General features: G+C 36.9%; 1 protein-coding gene across 11 annotated transcripts in view; it reads left to right on the top strand.

Annotated features, from left to right (window-relative positions):
• The window catches only part of Ralyl (RALY RNA binding protein like), a 669774-nt gene that overhangs the window by 629615 nt on the left and 18569 nt on the right, over positions 1-21590 (top strand). The gene's annotated exons all lie outside the window — the stretch shown is intronic.

Genomic DNA, 21590 nt, shown 5'->3' with positions numbered 1-21590 from the left:
GGGGCTGGCTTACAGTTTCAGAGATTTAAAACATTATCATCATGAAGGAAAGTATGATATATGGTGGTGTGCAGGGAGACATGGTGCTGGAGAAGGCAGTGGGAGTTCTATATGTCTATATAGCATAAGGAGACTGCAGGCCACACTGGGTATAGCTTGAGCATATAAGACTTTAAAACATGCCTTCACACTGACACACTTCAACAAGGCCACACCTACACCAACAAGGTTATATTTCCTAATAGTTCCTCTCCCTATAGGCTAAGCATTCAAACACATAAATCTATGGGGGCCATATCTATTCAAATCACCACATCTCACTCCATGGCCCCTGTAAGCTTATAGACATAACAACATGCAAAACGCATTTAGTTAAAGTTCAAAAGTCTCTATAGTCTCTCACAGTCATGACAATATTTAAAAGTCCAAAGGTCAAGGTCTCTTCTGAGATTCATGTAATTTCTTAATTGTAATCCCCTATAAAACCAAAATCAAAAGCAGATGACATACTTCCAACATATAATGGCATAGATATACATTACCATTCCAAAATGGAGGAAAATAAGCACAGTGAGCAAACACAGGACCAAAGCAAGACCAAAAACCAGCTGAGCAAATTCCAACCTCTGCATCTCCATGTCTGATGTCAAAGCACTCTTGAGAACTCCAACTCCTTTCAGCCTTATTGACTGTAACACTCCTCTCTCATGGCCTAGTTCCACTTTCTATTAGCAGCTTTCCTTGGCATGTATCCCAGGAAGACTGTTGGGTTTCCAAGCCAATCCAGGCTTTACATTCATAGCTTCATGTCATAGCCTTTGAGTGAGTTCTTAACTAAGGAAAATCTACACAGATATGATATGATGTGGGTTGTGACTTAATTCATTTACTCTTATAAGAGCCAAACAGGTGACTTTCCTACTCTAGTTTCATAGATGATAATACTGAGGCTGAAATAAGTTACACAGTCTGCTCAAGGTTGGTTCCATGAGAGAGAACAGAATATGAGAAAAAGAAACAATTGAAAGCATTAGGGAAGCCAACTGGGGAACTGCTCATTTATTTTGGGCAAAGCAATAAAACTTAGAGGATTGCATCAGGACTAGAAGCATCATGTGGTGAAAACTTTGTAGGAATAAAACTTCTCAGCCTCTAACATAGTGCATGCACATCATCTGTGTTCCAATAGTTGTTCCAGCCAATGCTGTTACCTTCTGAAACCTAAGCATCCTGTAGGAGAAGCCATGGGTTCAAACTTGGGCTCCTGTCTCCTGTACCTGAATAATTTATCATATCTTTTGAGAAGTGAGACTTAAAAATGTTTTTATGCATAGCCAATGTTAACACACACTGGGGCAGAGCAACTCAATCATGAAAAAGGAAAGCAAATAGATTGCTTTTCTGGTGAAGTAAGCATATGAAAACTTGCCTACAATCAACAGTCTTCTAGAACATACCAACTGAAAACATTATCTCAGTTAACTGTTTCTCCCTTCCTGAGAATGGTCTGGATTGGTTATGCGTTGTGGAGATGGATGTGAACAGCAGGATTTTACCATTATATTTAAACAAGCAAACAAAGAGAATTAGGGGAGGATTTGACTTTCCCATTGTTGTTCTGCACTTATCCTGGTGAGGGTCCATCACTTCATTACTCAACTCTAACCTCCCAACTGCTGCAAAAGCTTCCTGATGTTCCCAGTGGAAGACAAAATCACCATCACACACCACATCTCTCCATTAAGGCACCCACTGCAACACAGCCACCACTTCTTCTAGACAGGAAATCCATCCAGGGCTGGGTCCTTCTTCTCTCCAGTCTGTGTACGGAGCTCACTAGCCCATTACTATATAGTATGCAGGATAAAAGAGTACTGGATTCTGGGTATCCTTTGATACATTGGATTATACATCCCTTTACTACATATGCTGTTCCTCCTTACTGAAATAACCGCAGCCTATTTTATCTGTTTGGAATAGGTGTTACCCCTTTAAGATCACCTTGGCACATCAAGAATCACCTGTTCCATGAATATGAGTATGTCAATGACTGAAAGCACAATTATTGATTTCATTCCTTTCTTTATGCTCTGCTCATAAATCATACTTAACTTGCTACACACACACACAAATAAAGATTTCTTTTCTCTCAGCTTCACTGATTTGTAAATCTCTCAGGGTTTATTTTATTTTGAGTTTTTCCTTAGTGCAATACTTAGCATACATTAATGTTAATAAATACTTGCTAGGAGAGAAATAAAGAGAAACTGTCCTCAATCACCCACATGCTATTATGATCATTTAAAGCATAGTTTACTGTCTATTGTGGTTGGATTTTGTTCTGACTACAACTCTATATGCATTGCCTCTGTGACTTAGAGACTTATTACATAAGCATAGAAGCTAACCGTTTTCATTATAGCATTCCCAAGGACATACAGACAACAGAGAGCCTTCCTCTTGAAGGCGCTGTAATGGAAAACAGGAGGTTTAACTGCAGCTCCTGGAGGGCGGCCTCAACTCTGCTGTCCTCCTTTGCACTGCTGCTGTAGAATTGTCCCCGAGAGTGATCAAAATGCAAATCAGAAGTCATCCGAATTTTAACTAAGCCAGCCAGAACACAAACCTGCCTCTAACTTCTGATCCTTACAGGAAAAAGGGACAAAGACACAGACACATGAAAGAACACAAGTGTACATGGAAACAGATCTCAGAAAGTTTAAACTAAAGTGGACCCAGGTGAATAAAGGAGACTTTCATACGTACTGCAGATAAAAGGACAATAGCTTCAATTAAAAAAAAAAATGTACTTTTGGGCTAAGGCTACCTGAAATATGATAGATGTGATACTTTCTTTTTAAACTTTTTTAAAATTTAATTTAGTTTTTTGTTTTATAGAGCAGAAGTGTTTGGTTTTACTCTAGGTCTCTGGGCTGTATAATATCTGGTCCAGGGTTACCCAAGCAGTTTCTGGTATGGGTTACTTCCTGTGGAGTGGGCCTTAGGTGAAATTAGACATTGGTAGGCTTCTCCCACATGTTCTGTGTCACCAGTGCCCTAGCATATTTTGCAGGCAGGACAGATTTTAGGTCAAAGGTTTTGTGGCTGGGTTGGTGTCCACATTTCTTTTTTAGTAGCCTGCAGAGTATACTCTTTCAGCATATACTGAAGAGACTGGAAAGCAGGGGTGAAGAGTCCCTGTAGGCACCAGCTCACCTGTTGAATTAGTTGTGTGGCTATTGTCCTCAGCAACATGGGCCTTGGTATCACATTGAGAACAGCAAACATTTGTGTTAGTGATAGCCTGGGTTGTTGGGATGTTCATGGGATCCCCTTGGCCAACAAGTCAATTGAATGCAACCTAGACCCACCACTGAGAGCCTTGCCTGGGACTACAAAAGATGGCCATCTGAGACTCTATATCCCCATTACTCAGGATGATTTTTCTAGTTCCATCCATTTACTTACAAGTTTCATGACATCATTGTTTTTAATAGCTGAGTAATAGAGTCCATCATCCAACTGTACCACATTTTTTTTTTAAATCCATCCTTCTGTTGAGGAACATCTGGGTTGTTCCCAGTTTCTGTCTATTATGAAAAAAGCAACAATGAACAAAGTTGAGCAAGTGTCCTTGTGGTAGGATGGGACATATTTTGAATATATGCCAGAGTATATGTATAGCTGAGTCTTGGGGTACATTTATTCCCAACTTTCTGATGAACTGCCATATTGATTTCAACAATGGCTGTTCAAGGTTGTCATCAGTAATGGAAGAGTATTTCCCTTTTTTGACATCCTCAACAGCATGAACAGTCACTTGAGTTATTCATCTTAGCCATTTTGACAGGGATAAGATGGAATTTCAATGTAGTTTTGACTTTCAATTCCCTGATGGCTAAGGATGTTGAACATTTTTAAAAATGTTTCTCATCGATTTGAGAATTCTCTGTTTAGATCTATACTCCATTTTAAAATTAGATTATTTGGTTCATTGATATAAAATTTCTTTAATACATTATATATTTTGGATATTAGTCCTCTATTGGACATAGAGTAGATTAAAGTCTTCCCATTCTGTGGACTGTCACTTTTATCCCATTAACACTGTCCTTTGTCTTATAGAAGCTTTTCAATTTCATGAGGTCCCATTTTTTCATTGTTGATCTTAATGCCTGAACTATCAGTGCTCTGTTCAGAAAGTCCGCTCATGTGACAATGTATTTAAGACTACTTCACACTTTCTCTTCTATCAGGTTCAGTGTGTCCGGTTTAATGTTGAAGTCTGTGATCTACTAAGGTGTGAATTATGTACAGGGTGATAATTATGGATATATTTGCATTCTTTTATATGCAGATATCTGGTTTGACCAGGATCATTTATTGAAGATGCTGTCTTTTTTTCCATTGTGTATTTCTGGCTTCTTTATAAAATATCAGGTGTCCATTGGCATGTGAATTTATGTCTATGCCTTCAATTTGATTATAAATGGGTCTGTTTTTATAGCAATCCTAAGTGGTTTTATTATTATCACTTTATAGTACTTTTTGAAATAAGGAGTAGTGTGACTTTCAGTAGTTCTTTTACTGTTCAGGTCTATTTTATCTATGCTGGGATTTTTGTTTGTTTGTTTGTTTTGTTTTGTTTTGTTTTCTCCATATGAAGTCGAGAATTGTCCTTTCAAGATCTGAAAATAAAACACTTTGTATTGGAATTTTCACAGGGATTGAACTGACTCTGTAGATTATATTTGGTAGGGTGGCCATTTTTTGCTATGGTAATCCTCCCTATCCATGAGCATGGGAGGTCTTTCCATCAGAAGATAAAAAGATATCAGAAGATATCTTCTTTAATTCCTTTCTTTAAAGGAATGAAGTTTTTAATCATACAAGTCTTCTGCATATTTGGTTATAGTTAACTCAAGATATTTTTTATTAGTTGAGTCTATTGTGAAAAGTGTTGTTTCCCTCATTTCTTTCTCAGCCTGTTTATCCTTTTGTCATTTGTATATAAGAAGTCTATTGACTTTTTTTTTTAGTTTAATTTCATATTCAGTCACCTAGCTGAAAGGGTTTGTCAGCTGTAGGAGTTCCCTGGTAGAATTTTTAGGGTCACTTATGTATAGTATCATATCATCTGCAAATAATGATGCTTTGATTTCTTCCTTTCGAGTTCATATCCCATTGATCTCTTTCAGGTTTCATCCTGTGCCAACTAGAATTTTGTCATATTCCTCTAGCTAGTCCAATATTCAATAGCTATGAAGATAGTGGATAACCTTGTCTTGTTGCTGTTTCTAATGGAATTGCTTTGAGTTTCTCTCCATTTAATTTGATGTTGCTTATAGCTTTCCTGAAAATTACTTTTATTGTAGTTAGGTATGTCTCTGGTACCCCTAATATCTTCAGGACATTTTTCATGAGGGAATATTGGATTTTGTTAGAGACCTTTCCTGCATCTTAGGTGATGATCATGTGTTTTGTTGTTTTTTGTTTGTTAGTTTTCTTTTAGTTTGTTTATATGGTAGATTACATTTACTGATTTATATATATAAATCTATCTCTGCATCTCTGAGATGAAGTCTCCTTCATCATGGTGAATGATTTCTTTGATGTGTTCTTGGATTCAGTTTGCAAATACTTTATTGAGTGTTTTTTCATCTATGTTCATAAGAGAAATTCATCTGTAATTCTCTTTCTTTGTTGAATCTTCATGGTTGTTTCAGTAGCAGAGTAACTGTAGCTTCATAAAACATATTGGACAGTGTTCCCTTTTTTCCATTTTGCAGAATAAATTGAGGAATATTGGTGAGCATTCTTCTTTTAATTTCTGGTAGAATTCTGTACTAAAACTATCTGACCCTGGCCTTTTTTGTTTGTTTATTTATTTGTTAGGAGACTTTTAATGACTGCTTTTAGTTCACTCGGGGCTATATGTCTATTTAAAATGTTTATCTGCTCTTGGTTTAACTTCAGTAAGTGATATTTGTAGCATGAATTTTAATTGGTCTTATCAATAAAAACCTGGAGTCAGATATCAGGTTGAAAGCTGAAAGATCAGAGAAGCAGAGCAGCCAGCCACTAGAAAGACTTTTTACCTCTAATAATCCTCAGACTGAAAAGGATGAGCTTCTGTTTCTACCCTGCCTTATCACTTCCTCTCTCTGCCCAGCCATATCTCTTACTGTTTCCTCCTCCCAAGGGCTGGGACTAAAGATACAGGCCACCACTGACTGGCCTCTAGTGGCTATCTACACACTCTGATCTCCAGGCAAGCTTTATTTGTTAGATCATACACAAGATATCACCATAGGTATTTATTGAAAAAATTATCCATTTCATTTAGATGTTTCTAATTTGGTGGAGTAAAGGTTTATAAAGTATGTCCTTGTTTCTCTCTGGATTTTCTCAGCATCTGTTGTAATGCCCTACTTTTGTTTCTGGGTTTGTTACTTTGAATATTCTCTCTGTCTTTTTTCAATAGGGTTTGTCTATCTTGTTAATTCTTCAAAGAACCTACTCTTCATTTCACTGATTTTTTTTAATGTTGTTCTCTTTGTTTCTATTTTATTGATATCAACACTGAACTTGATTATTTCTTATTGTCTACTTCTCTTGTGTGTGATTAGTTATTTTTATTCTATAGCTTTCAGGTGTGCTGTTAAGTTGCTAGTATGAGATCTCTCCAATTTGGTTATATAGGTACTTAGTGCTATATAATTTGCTTTTAGCACCACATTCATTGAGTCCCATTAGTTTGGATATGCTGTATGCTAATTTTCATTGAATTCTAGAAAGTGTTTAAGTTCTTAATTTCTTTCTTGATCCATTTTTCACTCAGCAGAGAGTTGCTCAGCTTCCATGTCTCTGTAAGCTTTCTGTTGTTTCTGTTGTTGTTGATATATAGTTTCAGTCCTTGGTGGTCTAATAGGATGCAGGGAGGTATTACAATTATCTTGTATCCATTGAGTCTTGCTTTGTGACTTTGGTATCCATGTGTTTTGGATATACATATTAAGAATTGAAATGTCATCTTGATGGACTATACCTTTAAGTAGTATGTAGTGTATTTATCTCTTTTGCTTAGGTTGGTTTGAAGTCTATTTTGTTAAGACATTAAAATGGCTATCTCAGCTTTCTTATTAAGTCCATCTGCTTAGAATATCTTTTTCCAACACTTTACCGTGAGGTAATAGCTATCTTTGATGTTGAGATGTGTTTCTTGGATGCAGCAGAAAAATGGATTCTGTTTTCCCATCCATTCTGTTAGTCTGTGTCTTCTAACTGGGGAATCCATTGATTTTGAGAGTTATCAATAACCAATGATTGTTTGTTCCTGTTATTTTGTTGTTGGTGGTGGGTAGTGATGGTAGTTGTGGTGTGAATTTGTACATGCATGCGTGTGTGTGTGTGTGTGTGTGTGTGTGTGTGTGTGTACTCGTGTGCATGTGATTCCTATCTTTGGATTATACTAGTATTAAATTATTTATTTCCTGTTTTTGTGGGTGCAGTTTACCTCCTTAGGTTGGAGTTTTCCTTCTTACACCTTTGTAGAGCTGGATTTGTAGATAGATATTGTTTAAATTTGACTTTATCATGAGCTATCATGTTTTCCTCATCTATGGTGATTGAAAGTTTTATGGGTTTAGTAGTCTGGGCTGGTATCTGTGGTCTCTTGGAGTCTGCAGTATATCTGTTCAGGCCCTTTTTGTTTTTAGAGTCTCCATTGAGACTTCAGATGTAATACTAATAGATCTGCCTTTATATGTTACTTGGTCTTTTTCCCTTGAAGCTTTTATTAGTCTTTTATTATTTTGTATGTTTAATGTTTTGTTTATTTTGAATCAAGGGAACCTTTGTTTTTCTGATCCAATCTATTTGGTATTCTGTATATTCTTGTATCCTTATAGGCATCTGTTTCTTTATATTATGAAATTTTTTTCTATTATTTTGTTGAAAATATTTTCTAGGTCTTTGAGCTGGCTTTCTATTCCTTCCTCTATACCTATTGTTCGTAGGTTTGGTCTGTCCAAATTGTATGAGATATCTTGGATATTTTGTGTCAGGAGTTCTTTAGATTATCATTTTCTTTGACTAATGTATCAATTTCTTTCATCATATCTTCAATGCCTGATATTCTTTCTTTGATCTCATTGCATTCTGTTAGAGAAGCTTGCCTGTGAAGTTTCTGTTAAAATTCCTTTTTTTTTCTGTTTCTAGAATCCTTTCAATTTGAGTTTTCTTTATTGATTTTATTTCCTATTTCTGATCTTAAATAGTTGTATTTATTTACTTATACTGTTTGTTCATGTCTTCCTGGATTTCTTAAAGGGATTTATTCATTCCTTTTAAGGTCCTCTATCATATTCATAAAAGTCGTTTTAAAATATTTTCCTAGTGCTTCATCTATGCAAAAGTATTCAGGGCCTCCTGTGATAGGATAGCTCTAGTGATACATATTTCTTTGACTATTGCTGATTTTATTTATGTGATGGTGTGTTTGCATTTGTCCTTGGAGTGATTAAAGGTATTGATTCTGATTTTTGGAGTTGTCTCTGTTGGGTGGGTGTTTTGTTCCTTGATTTCTGTTTCCTCTCTGGATTTTTGGAGAATGTAATGGCTGTGTGTTGCCTCTTTTTTCCATCTTGTTCAATTTGTGTGGTCACAGGGAATGCCTGCTGGTTTGGAGGCTAGGCACCTGGGATGCATTGGGGAAAGAAAAGTTGGAGAAGGTGTTTGTGATCCCTTAGGGATGGGGTCAGAGAGGAAATGGAGACCAAAGCAGCTTTCAAGCTACAGAACTGGGGATGAGACTAGGGGAATTGGATTTTAGGAGTAATAGGAGAGGTGTGTGTCTCCACATCTCTTTCCCTGGGAAGAGCAGCCCTTGGGTTAGCATGGGGTGTCTGCTGGAGTTGGGATCTGGGCAAAGCAACATGTGTGGGAGGGAACTTAGGAAGGGATGGTTTGTGGGATAAGAGAAGTCTGCAGTTGCTGTTTTTTGCAGAGCTGAGGATGAGAACATGGGGTTGTGTCTAGGGGAATAGAGAGAGAGGAGAAGGTTTGTGAGCAGCCTGTCTGGTTTTCTGGCAGGCATGGCCTGTGGTTTAGCAAAAGGTACCTATTGGACTTGGGGCATGGGATACAGCAACAGATGTGAGGAGGTTTATGGAGAGATGCCCACAGGAGATGTGTATGGGGATGGGAAGGCTGTAGCTTGTGTTGTTACAGCCCTAGGGATGACACTGGGTGATTGTGCCTGGGGGAACAGAGAGAGGGGAAGGTCTTCAGAGAGGTAATACTTTCAAGCTGATTCTAATATGCTGAAGGGCCAGTGAGGAATCTGGAACAAAGGTCCAAACCAAATGAAATCTTCCCACCATTTTCAAATTTCTGTGCCTGGGAAACAGCATAAAAAGAAGAAAGGCAGGTTCTAACATCCCTTGTCATTGAGTGGCAATCTAAATACTAAGTCTTAAATATACAAAAACACAGCAATGCTACTAGAAGAAAACAGATCTAGCTGAAGTATTCATTCTATTGGCTTTCAGACATTTATGAAACTTGATTAAGAAGTAAGATCATACTGCAAATCAAAAGACATCATCCTAGCAAAATGGGGAGGACATCTCAATTTCTTAATTGATAGAGCTAAATGGATAGATGATAGCTGAATATTAGAGAAACATTTTCTCATGAAGATAGACAGGCAAAGAAGACATTCCCTGTATAGTTAATTAGTACAGTTAATTTTTGGTACTGTGATAAAACATTGAGCAACAACAGATTTAAGAAGAAATTTTATTTTGGCTTACAATTCTAAGGACAAGATATCCATGATGGCAGAGAAGGCAGAGTGGCAAGTGGCAGGAACAGAAAAGCTGAGAGATCACATCCCAACCACATGTAGGAAAGTGAGAGAAGGAACTAAAAGTTCACCAGATCTATAAAAATCTCAAAGCTGGTTCTCATGGGCACACTTTCTGCAATAAGGCTCCTATCCTAAGAGTTCCATAGCCTTCCCAAACAGAGCTACTGGGGATCAACTGTTTAAATACATGAACCTGAGTGAGGGAGACCTTTCTCATCAAACCACCACAAGGAGTCATCATTATAAAGTAATTGTGTGTACATACAGTAACCATAGAAATTAATTTTTTGTAATAAAAACATCATATAGCACAAAAAAGTATTGCAATAGAGGAGAATAACTCAGTTCCACTGACTTGACTGGCAGAATTCATTAGCAATTGATGAACTAGTGAAAATTTGCTGGGAGATGTTAGATGTAGGCTAGTCAGGCCTTCTGAGCTGACTGACTATTCCTTATCATGCTTGGGTTCTTACTCATCTCTTGCCATATAAAGTAACAGGCACAACATTCTTCCCAATGCCACATTCCAAAGGAATATCACCCAGGCTCTCAAGGCAGACATTGCTGACTTTCTAAACCTGCAAAGATGTCAGAGCAGATATTTCTCTCAAAATGTCAGAAAAAAGGGGTATACTCTAAAAGTTTCCAAAGTCAATGCTTCAACAAAAAGGAGGGCAGTACCAAAAATCCAAGAAGAAAACTGTCTATAAAATTTTGTAAAGCTCTCAGAAACCTCAGGGGCTATATTCAATCTTAGGACAAAATCACACACATTTCCTCCAGCAAAAGAAAAGAGATCAATTATCTCTCCTTAAGAGGTGAAAATCTGTAACTTTTGACAGAATCCTATATAGCTGTTAGGCACCTCAGAATTGACTTCAGAACTCTACATTCACAGCTATCAAATGAAAAACAAATCTGGATTTAGCAGTTAAGAAGAGGCTTCATTTGCAATGATTCCTGCAAGGCAACAGAGAGATCTACAAGTGCCTCAAAGGATAGATGAGCAAGAGCCTGGTACGGGGAGAGGATGAAAGGCTGCATGTTGAGTACACATGGCTTTACTTCCCAGGAGCAGGCATAGCTGAAGACTGGAGGTTGGCTCAGTTTGTGTAGGTTAAAGTGCCAGATCTTGGGAGGAAACAACCTACATTAAATTTTGAGTAGTAAGCACCCGGTACTTTTACATCTTGCTTTTCCTTGTCGCAGCTAGCAGTGTCTCTTCTGCCTCTCCTTTCTCTTCCTGTCTGGCTACTGGCCAATCAGCATTTTATTAAACCAGTGTACAAAGGCATTATCCCACATCAGGTTACTTACAGGAACATAGGTGAAGGTTACTTACAGGAGCATAAATGATTCAAAGATAATTGCATCACCAAAGCCTACCCCAGCACAGGTGACAGCTCACAAAGCTGGAAACCTGGAACACACTGCACAACCTGCAGACAGCTCAACAGGCCAGAGTGTCCTTTCCAAGTGATTCCATTGATCTAAACCTATTCCAGGCAACTTGGCTGGTTTCTGACTCTTTCAGGAAGCTCATCTAATCTCAGAGTCTTCTTTGCAGCTTGCTTTGAGAGAGAATCTCGGTCTTAATTGTTTACTCTTGGGAAGGTGGGGCCTAGTGAATCTGGCCAATTTCCTGAAGCTATTTGAGTTGTTCACCTTATAGCTTAAGAAGTTTCCCTGCTGGATGGGATGTCTGACTCTCTGAGGAAACTGCTACAGGATGTCTGTTAAATGACTTTTTTTTTTTTTTGCAGGGTATTGAGATAACTGAGTTAAATGAAATTACCATAAAAGAGATTACTGTGGAATTTTGCCCCTTAAATCAGGTTATATAATTTTGTTGAAGTGATAGTTTTTTTTAAATGTTAATAACTTAATTGATAATTATTATAATAATAAATCCCCAGATGTCAAATAATATATTTAATAAGTCATGAACAAATGTGTATTAGGGGATTACTGTGGGTGATTGTCATACTGATTGCTAAGTGAGCAAAAGGTAAAGAATAAAAGAAAGAAAAAGTTTGGGGGTTTTATGGTATTTCTCTGTGTTCAAACACAATTGTCTACTTCTATGTGCATTTCTTGTGCTTTTTCTTTGGATGTTTTTCTTGTTTGATTGTTTTGTCATGTTTTGATTTGTTTGTTTTTTAATTCATTTCATTTTAATAACTTTTAAATCAATTTTAGTTTTGTTAATGGTGTTTATACTGTCTTGAATTTTCAACGTATCTTATTAGCAATCTTGTCTTTTGTGTCAAGGCTCTCTTGAATCATTCTCTATTGGGATGAGACTAACACAAAATATTTGAAATCTTATATAAAAGTCACAGCAATTTCAAGGTTGCATAAAGTAGTTTTCATGTCTATCAAGATACTAAAAATATAATATATGCAACAACTAGGAAGCAAGACACAAAATCACCTTAATTAACAGAGAAGATGTGGGTTTGATTGCCTTTGTGATATTTGATCTGAATTTCATATCCTAGACTTCTACATTTGTGCATTTTGTGCTCCAGCCCTTCCTTCACTTGATACCCTAAGTCACTTCATACTGACCTTAGCAGAATGACACTGTTGTCACAAGATCCTCAAGCAAGACTACCACAGAGCCGATATCTATTGCAAGCACACAGGGGTTTATTAATAACAAGGCAAGCCCGGGCTTTGTCCATGTCCAACACTTGACACAATGGGTGGAGGAGGACAGCCCTGAGCACTCACTTTAAGGGGTTTATATAGAAAAGATTTATGTGCAAGGGTTATATATCTCAGGATTGGATGAGGAGGATAGAGGGAGGTAGTTCTTTGAAGTTACTGACTGAACTATAAGCATGAGGTTACTAATGGCTAACAGGATGCAAAGTATCTACAGAGACATAATTTTTTTTTACTCCCTATATCCTGTTTTTGCTGAGCCCAGGATATACACATTCAGATTTATTGTTTCAGCCTTATTTTCCCACCAGGTCAATCTCTGGTCAGCTCTGAAATTGGTGATCAGCAAATACCTTCATAAAACAGGGTGGGAAGGAGCATCTCTCAAGAGGGTTACTGATTTTTCCCTTTCAACACATTAAGTCATAAAAGAGTGACTCCAACCTAATTGACCAGGTAATAATGTAGTTGGAGTTATCTCCAGTCCCGCCTGGGCTGGCAGCCACTCATTCTCAAATAAACACACAGACAGTTATATTATTTAAACTATTTGGCCTAATGGCTCAGGCTTCTTGCTATCTGTTCTTGTATCTTAAATTAACCAATTTCTGTAAATCTATACCTTGCCACATGGCTCATAGTTTACCGGTATCATGTTACTTTTTATCATGGTGGCTAGCAGCATCTCCTCTGCCTTAGCCTTCCACTTCCCAGAATTCTTCTCTTTCCTTTTCCCGCCTATATGTCCTGCCTGGCTACTAGCCAATCAGCACTTTATTTATCAATCAATCATCCACAGCATACTAAATTGAGAAATCCATGGAGTCTGCTTAAAAGGCAAAGGGATAGGAAGGAAAACTCAAAAGACAGAACAGATGGATTGTCTCAGGATCCTGGAAAGGTGAGGCATGGTCCAACTCTGTTCTTTTGCCTGAGACTGATACAGCATCCATGTCCCAGAAGGGAGGGAAGAGATGGGCCTACATGTGTCTTCGGTCTTAAGGGCAGCCTCAAGCCATGCCCCAGGGACAGGTACTTCAAAGTCATAGGTAGGTGGGACAGTTACCTGCTATGTCTCTAGGACAGGTGTTTCAAGGTCATAGACAGAATAGCTATCCACTACAAGATACTGTACATACAAGGTTAAGAAGGTCTTCTGGCTTCTGAGGGGCAGCTGCATTTCTTAGGAGGGTGAGGATAGCTATCATTATGAATAACAACACTTCTTAAACAGCCACCTGGCACTTTTTTCTCAAAATACCCTTTGTTATTTTGTTTGTTTTCCACATGGTTAAAACCTGTACCATAATTCTATATCATCTACCCAAGCAACATTACATCATTGATCTCATTCTGAATTTCTGTGTAGCAAAAATGATTCTCTAGTATGAATTATTCTGAAATCACAAAATGCAAAAGTAAAGAAGACCTTAGTGGCATGAAGAACTATATACAATAATTAATAATGATAATACAATAAAGTCTAGATATCAAACAATACTTTTTAGTAAGTCATGAATAAATATGTATTAGGAAATTACTATGCTTGACAACCACACTGATGGCTAAGTAAAAGACAGTGAATAAAAAGCAAGAAAAGGTTTGGGGTTTTTATAGTATTTCTCTGTGTGCAAATGTGTGTGCTTCTGATTCTGGTTATATTTCTTATGCTTTTTTAAAAATTTATTTTTCTTGTTTGGTTGGTTTGTCATGGTCCAATTTGTTTGCTTTTATTTTATCTTACTGTATTTCATTTTATTATTGTTTCTTAAATACCCATTTGTTTTCTAAGGAGAGACAGAAAAGGAGTATGTAAGGAGTCAGTTTTTGTTCCACCAACCAGCTCCCAAATAATGACATAGAGACTTCTAATTAATTATGAAAGCTCAGCCTATAGCTTAGGCTTGTTCCTAACTAGCTCTTACAACTTAAATTAACCCACTTATATTAATCTACATTCTATTGTGTGGTGTTACCTCTCTTCCATCTTGCATTTCCTGCTTGCTCTCCATGTCTCCTGTGGTGCCTTAGTCACCTCTTCCTACTTCTCTCTCTTCCCAGAAGTCCTGCCTATACCTCCTGCCTAGCAATTGGCCATTCAACTCTTTATTAGCCAATCACAACAATATATCTTCACACAGTATATAAATATCCCACAACAGTATTAGACTTGAATAGAAGGGAAGGGGAAGAGAAACTGGGAGGAGTAGGGGGAATGGAAAGTAGAATCAGAATATGTTGTCTTAAAAGAATATCTACGTTCAATAAAAGGAAAACGGGGAGAGGTAACTGAAGACATGGCTTATCAGTAAGAGCTCTGACTTTTCTACCAGGAGACGTTGGTTCCCAGCAGACACTTGGTGGCTCAGAACAGTCTGCGCCAGTGGATCCAACATGTTCTTCTACCTCCCAAAGGCTCCTTTGCAAGACTACATGAGCTCACACAAGCACACACAGATACACATTAAATACAAAAATAAATATTTTTTAAAACACACTAATTGACCAGTGCTTTCTAAGTGTCTAGGAGGAAAGTAGATGAAAACCATGTAATTTCTGAAATGCTAATGTGTTTACAATGTTCATCATCAGCCATGTATAATTTGAACACTTGGTGCTAGCTATGATAGGACCAAATGAAATAATTTTATTTCCATAACAAAATAAATTCAAAATATATAAGCCTTTACTTATGATCTGATTAGAAAAAATTACTATATATTCTTGAACATATTTCCATTTTTCTGTCAGCCACTCATGAGAAGAAAATAACTTGCCAATTACCTAGTAGCTATAGATAGATATGCTTCATTTGCCTTTTAAAGGATCATTTTAACTAGAATTACCTGGAATTTATGGCGAAATGTAAAGACTTCACAAATTGAATTGATTAAGGACATTTTAAAAAATAGCATCATTACTGTGGAAATACCATCCAGACACATAAAATTCATACTGTACTTTTTCTGTGTTAACTTTGTCATTTCTAATGAAACCTGTGCTCACTCTAGCATGCTGCGTGCATATTCCATCCATTCTCTGTGGGACATTTTGACTCTTTAGTATTTTACACAGAGAGCTGTGCACAATGAAGAAGACAGATGCTAGAGAGTACACAGAGCATGTGCTCTCTCCTGTTATATGATCAGTCTGGCCCTGCTAGATGTTTGGTATCCCACAAAAGAGCTCTAAAATGTATCTTGGTTTAACTAAATATGTGTACACATATTTATAACCCTTCTTTATTCTCCCATATGCCTCAAGTCAATACTTCCATTCTTTGATTTTGTGAATCTGATTATTATTTCATAGTGCTCTTATACTTGCAGTCAAGCGGCATTTGCTTTTCTGGAACATTTTTTTTTTTTTTTCATTTAGCATGATGGTGAACATTGTAAACACATTAGCATTTCATAAAACATAATCAAGTTCTCTTTATGCATCAACAATATTACAATTGACATATATACATAAATAAACACAGTCATCTATCAGTACACGTGTAGGTTTTAGACAATTCTGGGCAATTTGAAATGAGCTGCAATGAAAAATGTTGTGAGAACACTACATTGAGATCCCATTTTCAGTTCTCAGAAAATGCATAAGAGTGAAATCAGGATGTCATTAGGCAGATATAGTTTCACATTTTAGCAGTGTTGCACACTATTTTATAGAGTAGATTTATCATTTTGTGTTCTTATCAGAAACATACAGAGCTCCAAACTCTCACGTATTTTTAGATGATAGATGCAAAAGTATGTATTTATAAATAATCCCCTTCATTCTCTTAAACAATATGTGTTTCATTCCTGCCACAGCTATGTGTTTGTTGAACTTCCTGACTCTCAACATCATGTGAACACTACTTTTAAGAATATTATCATTTTCTTCTTCCAATTCTCCACAATAGCAGTGCTTTCCTTACAATGTTGCAATAACCCCTACAACATTACATCTGTAATAACAACTAACTACTGTGTTTTCTTTATTTTAATTTAAACTCGCAATTTTACAAGTAAATTATTTTATCTGGAAACGACAGGTGTGATTTCATTGTGTATCAAGCAATTCATTCATGTAACTCCTTAAATAAAATATATTTTAATTGCACACAAATATTTTCTCACAATGTATCTAGGGTTTAGAGTAATGGACTTTTCAGGAAAGAGTTAGTTATTGATAAATGCTGATCTTCAATTGTCCTTCCAAAGTTTTGGAGGTAGTGGCCTAAGAATTCTATCCACCAAATGACATCAATATTTGTAAACTTTTTAAAAGTCTAGAAATATAAATGATCCATTCTATATGGAATAACACATAGGAGAAGCTTATTAAATTTTTTGCTGGTTATCTAAAGAATATTGAAAATAATATACATTTAAAACTCTTAAAATAATAAGGATGACTAATGAGCCAAAGACAGTTTTTACTTGATAAATATCATGGCAAGAAATTTCTAGTTGAGCAGACTGAAAGAGTCATTAACAATAGTATTTCTGATGGAAACTAACATCATACCTGCTCAACTATTCTCATCTAATCATCTGTGGCAGAGGAGATAAGAACAGATATGAAACATTTCATTAATTCAGAAACGGAAAGAAATGGAACTGTGTTACTTTCTCTTCCCAGTTTTATTCATTTCCACAGATAATATCACAAGGGAAAAGAGATTTATCACGTAAATGGTTCTGACATTTTAGAATCTCTTCCATGTTCTGAAAGTTAAATCCTAAAGAAAGTATCTTCACACAATGGCATAGAGTTTGTCTACAGACAGAATCCACAGTATGGAGGCTTGCGTCTGCTCATGCTCTGTACTCTACAGTTTCATCACCAAGGCTGTAAAAGCTGTGTGTCTCCTTAACACTCAAGGGCTGGAGTCATGCTGCACCTCCAGCCAGCACTGCCTAAGGTCTTTGCTTAAAATCTCCATCCTTAGAATGGATCTGCACAAAGACCGAGGCTACAGGACAGGCTGAGGTAATGAAATTGTACCTGGTGGCACAGGCCTATTCCACTTACTAAGAACTCAGGAAGGAGGGTCATAAGTTGGGAGCTAGCCTAGGCAACTTCCTGAGACCATGCCAAAGTAAATAGTAGAAACAAACAAACAAACAAACAAAAAATCAAACATACAGAGTCTGGGAATACAGCTCAGGGATAGAGCATTTATTCATTTCCCAGAACCAAAATGGAAGAAAACAGAGAAAGAGGAGGAAATATAACAATTGTGGAAGATTTTATTTATGTCATCCCGTTTATAAGTAAAATAATTTTAAGGAGTTTATAATTACTAAATAACTGATTTTAGAAAAGCCAAGTAAATTGCTCAAAATCACCTATAAATAAAATATAGAGTAAAGATTCAACCAGGATCCAGGATATTTGGCAGCCTTAGATATTATTACTGCATTAATATTGTACAAATTTTATTAATTTAAATTTTCTGTTATTCGTGAATATTGCTTTATCTATATATTGGTATTATTTTTACTTAATATTTTTGTGACTCTGTGTACCTGCACACGTGCACATTTATGCATTATGTGTGTGTGTCTGTGCACCAGTGTATGTGTACGGAATACATGGCTATGTGTGTCCACATGCTAAACATGTGTATACATACACATGAAAGTCAGAAGTCAGGCATATTCATCCACTGCTCTTTCCTTTGCTTTTGAGACAATGTCTCTCTGTAATCCTGGCTTTCACTGATTCAAGTATCCTGGATGGCCAACAAAGGCACTGGATCCTTCTGACTGGGAACAAAGGCATGAGCGCAGACTAATGTACACAGCTTTTACTGTGAATGCTGTTGGGCTTGTGTGGAAAGAACTGACAGCGGAGGCATCTCCTCAGCCCCATTTAATGCTTTGAATAATACTGGCTTATTACTTTTCATAAAAATAAATATAACTACAATAAATAAAAAGGCAAGGATTTTTTAAATATATACTAATATATTTAAAATAAACTTATTGAAAATACAAAACTTTTCACATTTTTGGGCAGCATATTTGTGTAAACATCTGTGTTCCTGCTCCTTCTCAGGTCTCATTATAAAAAGCAGTAGACAGTACTGACAAATAGGAAGCTAAACACACATGTCTGTACCCTCCTTAATGCGACTGGAAGAACAAAGAGAATTCAGGTGTTAGCTTCCTCACTATAACAGTAATTGCTTGATAATTGATTGTATTCTATATTGACAAGCTGTAATTACATGACACAAAATGAGGCTATGTGTAAACAAAGAAAAATGAGAAAATAAAGAAAATGAACACATTCATCACTTAAACTTACCAATTTTTTGGTGAGACTGAAATTTACTCTCAAGCAATTTTGAAATAACAGATAGACTAACTGATGAGAGTCTGCGTGCTAAGCATATCCCTCCTGCCTGAACTTCCCATCCTTTGACAAGGGTTTGCTTGGTTCCCTTACCTCTCAGCCTGGAGTAGTCACCAATCGGTTCTCAGTTCCTGAGTTTGACTGCTTGGTATCCCACATGAGAAAGAACATGGAGAACTCGTTGTTCTCACCCAGGCTTATTTCACTTGGTGTAGGGTTTCCCAGAATAATAAATGTTGGCACAAACATTTCCTTCTTTTCTTTGATTTATTTTTGCCATAGGTTAAAATTTTAATGTTAGTTAATTTTTGAGAATGTCATTCATGAGTACCACCACACACATCTTTTTAATTTATTATCATTGTGAATATGCATGGTGTGTCTGCAGGTGTTCTTATGCCACGGTGCATGTGTGGAGGTCAGAGAACAACACTCCTGAGTTGGTTTTCTCTTTCTACCTTTATGTAGATTCCAGGTATCAAAATCAGGCTTTCTGGCTTGAGTGGCCAGTGCTCTACCTGTTGGTCCATCCAAGAGGATTGCCTTCATTTTGTAATGTTAAGAACATTTCATCAGGTATATGCTAGCACTATTTATCCATTTAGGGCCATATGCGTTGATTACATACTTAGGTAATTGTAAAAGTTGTCTGCAAAGAACGTAGGAGGGAATATTTAACCTGAACATGAACCCAAATTTCTCACACAGTCCTCTCCCCAACAATATCTTGAGTACACTAGTAGGTGCGTTACACCGCGTGGGAAATACAGAACTCAGCCTGTGGAACTACACTTCATGCTTGGAGAAATTCTAAATGATGTTATAATTAGATACTCTCTCCCTCAGTTGTCTTCCTGTGTAATTTTCTGCTTGATGTTGGTGAAAATGCAGTATGCCTATTCAATACCACTATTAATATATCCAAAGGTTTATAAAGTTTGCTATCTCTGATGCACAGAAATGAAATGGGACTTTCATGTTATGTACTACCGACACAGGAGAAGATGACATCTTGTTTTATCTGTAGCACACCAAAAGATTTCTATCAAGTATAACATTACCTTCTTAGACTTCCTCATTTATAATAGGGAAGTCAGTGATACAAGGAAAGGAATATTTAAAGCACAAATATTACTTACACCTCCACATCTGTAAAACAAGGCACTGCCAGTGAAAAATATTTTGCCTAGGACTCAGATGCTCAGTTGAGGGAATTACCTCAGAGATACTGAAATATATGAGGTTATGTAACCATTTTACACAGTACATAAGTGCTTGGATATTTATTACACCATTGCTATAAAATCAATGGTACGAACTTAGCTAGAGTATAAAATGGCTTTAAATAAAGCAGGAGAGGTTTATGTCCTATTGATATGTGAAGGAGTAAGACTTTACACAAAAAGCAGTGGGGTTGTGAAAAACCTGTCAACATGGGCAAGTGCTTGTCTTCTGGGGGTGTGACAGAGCAGCCCTCAAACTTATTTACTCCAGGGACTCTTAAGGAATGAGCGATAAGAGACTTAGTTAGAAGCAGAGAAGGGAGAGAAATAGAGAGAAAACACAGGATGGACGCAGGTGGGCCTGAATCTTTATCAGAACTTTATTCCAAAGGGCTATTTATAACAATGCCAAGGGGTGAGTAAAAGACCTCCCCCTTGCTAGTTAGACCCTTACAAACACCTGGTACTCAGGCCCATGCTCCAATCAACCTCCATGAAGTCCTTCTGGGTACAGCCACTAGGAAACCTAGCGGGCTCCAACATGGGGGCTGTTTTATTTCTGTAAAGTGGGAATAAAGGTGACACTTTGTCAAGAGTGTTGGTGAGGATAAATGAAACCATGTTTACACTGTTAACTTTTCTTCTGTCTTTGAGGTCCTGTCCTGACTTCCTTCAATGGTGAACAGTGGTGTGGGAGAGTATGCCAAATACATGTCCCCGATCCCCAGAAAAAGCCAATAGAAAGCCCTCAGCACAAGTTACCTTTTATTTAAACAAGTCAAGTATAGAAATTTGACAGTTGATGAAAAAAATCTCCCTAAACTAGTTAAAAGACTCAGGGAATTAAGGAGAAAATGTTGTATTCATGGTCTTTAAACCTTCCAAAAACTAATTGTGAACAGAGTCTCCTACTTTTACAAAGGAGTCTAATACCCCTAGTTTTCTCTAGGACAGTGGGAAGCTGGGCTTATGTAAGTGGAAGAAGTTCAGGGACGGGTATATTGAGAAGGCAGAATGCTGTAACAGAGGGACACACAAACCACATTCATGTCATGCACACTTTAGCACAGCACTGTAGATAGGGAGAAAAAAACCAGTAATACCTAAAATTACATTCACATATCAAGCTAGGATAGTATATAAATGAAATTTGTAAAATCTGAACAAAACATAGTTTTATTTACACTGCAGCACTAGAGAAATAAGGATGTTTTAAAAATTATATACAAAGACAAAACAAAGACTTGGCTGTCAAAGAACGATTAGTCCTTTCAACTTGATAGTGATGGCAAAACACTGAACTGTAAGGAGTTAACACCATAACAGAGTAATCTAACGTCAATAGAAGAAGCTCAAACATAGCTACTATACAACCATTCCATAACTAACTACCATGACACTTGTTATGTGTTATTAGGTATAAATTAAGCATCAAATTATTTGAAATGTGAAGGATTTATAGAGGCTAA

The sequence above is a fragment of the Onychomys torridus genome, chromosome 2 (genome assembly GCF_903995425.1).
Source record: "Onychomys torridus chromosome 2, mOncTor1.1, whole genome shotgun sequence".
Classification (NCBI taxonomy): domain Eukaryota; kingdom Metazoa; phylum Chordata; class Mammalia; order Rodentia; family Cricetidae; genus Onychomys; species Onychomys torridus.
This window is presented reverse-complemented; position numbering and strand designations above follow the sequence as displayed.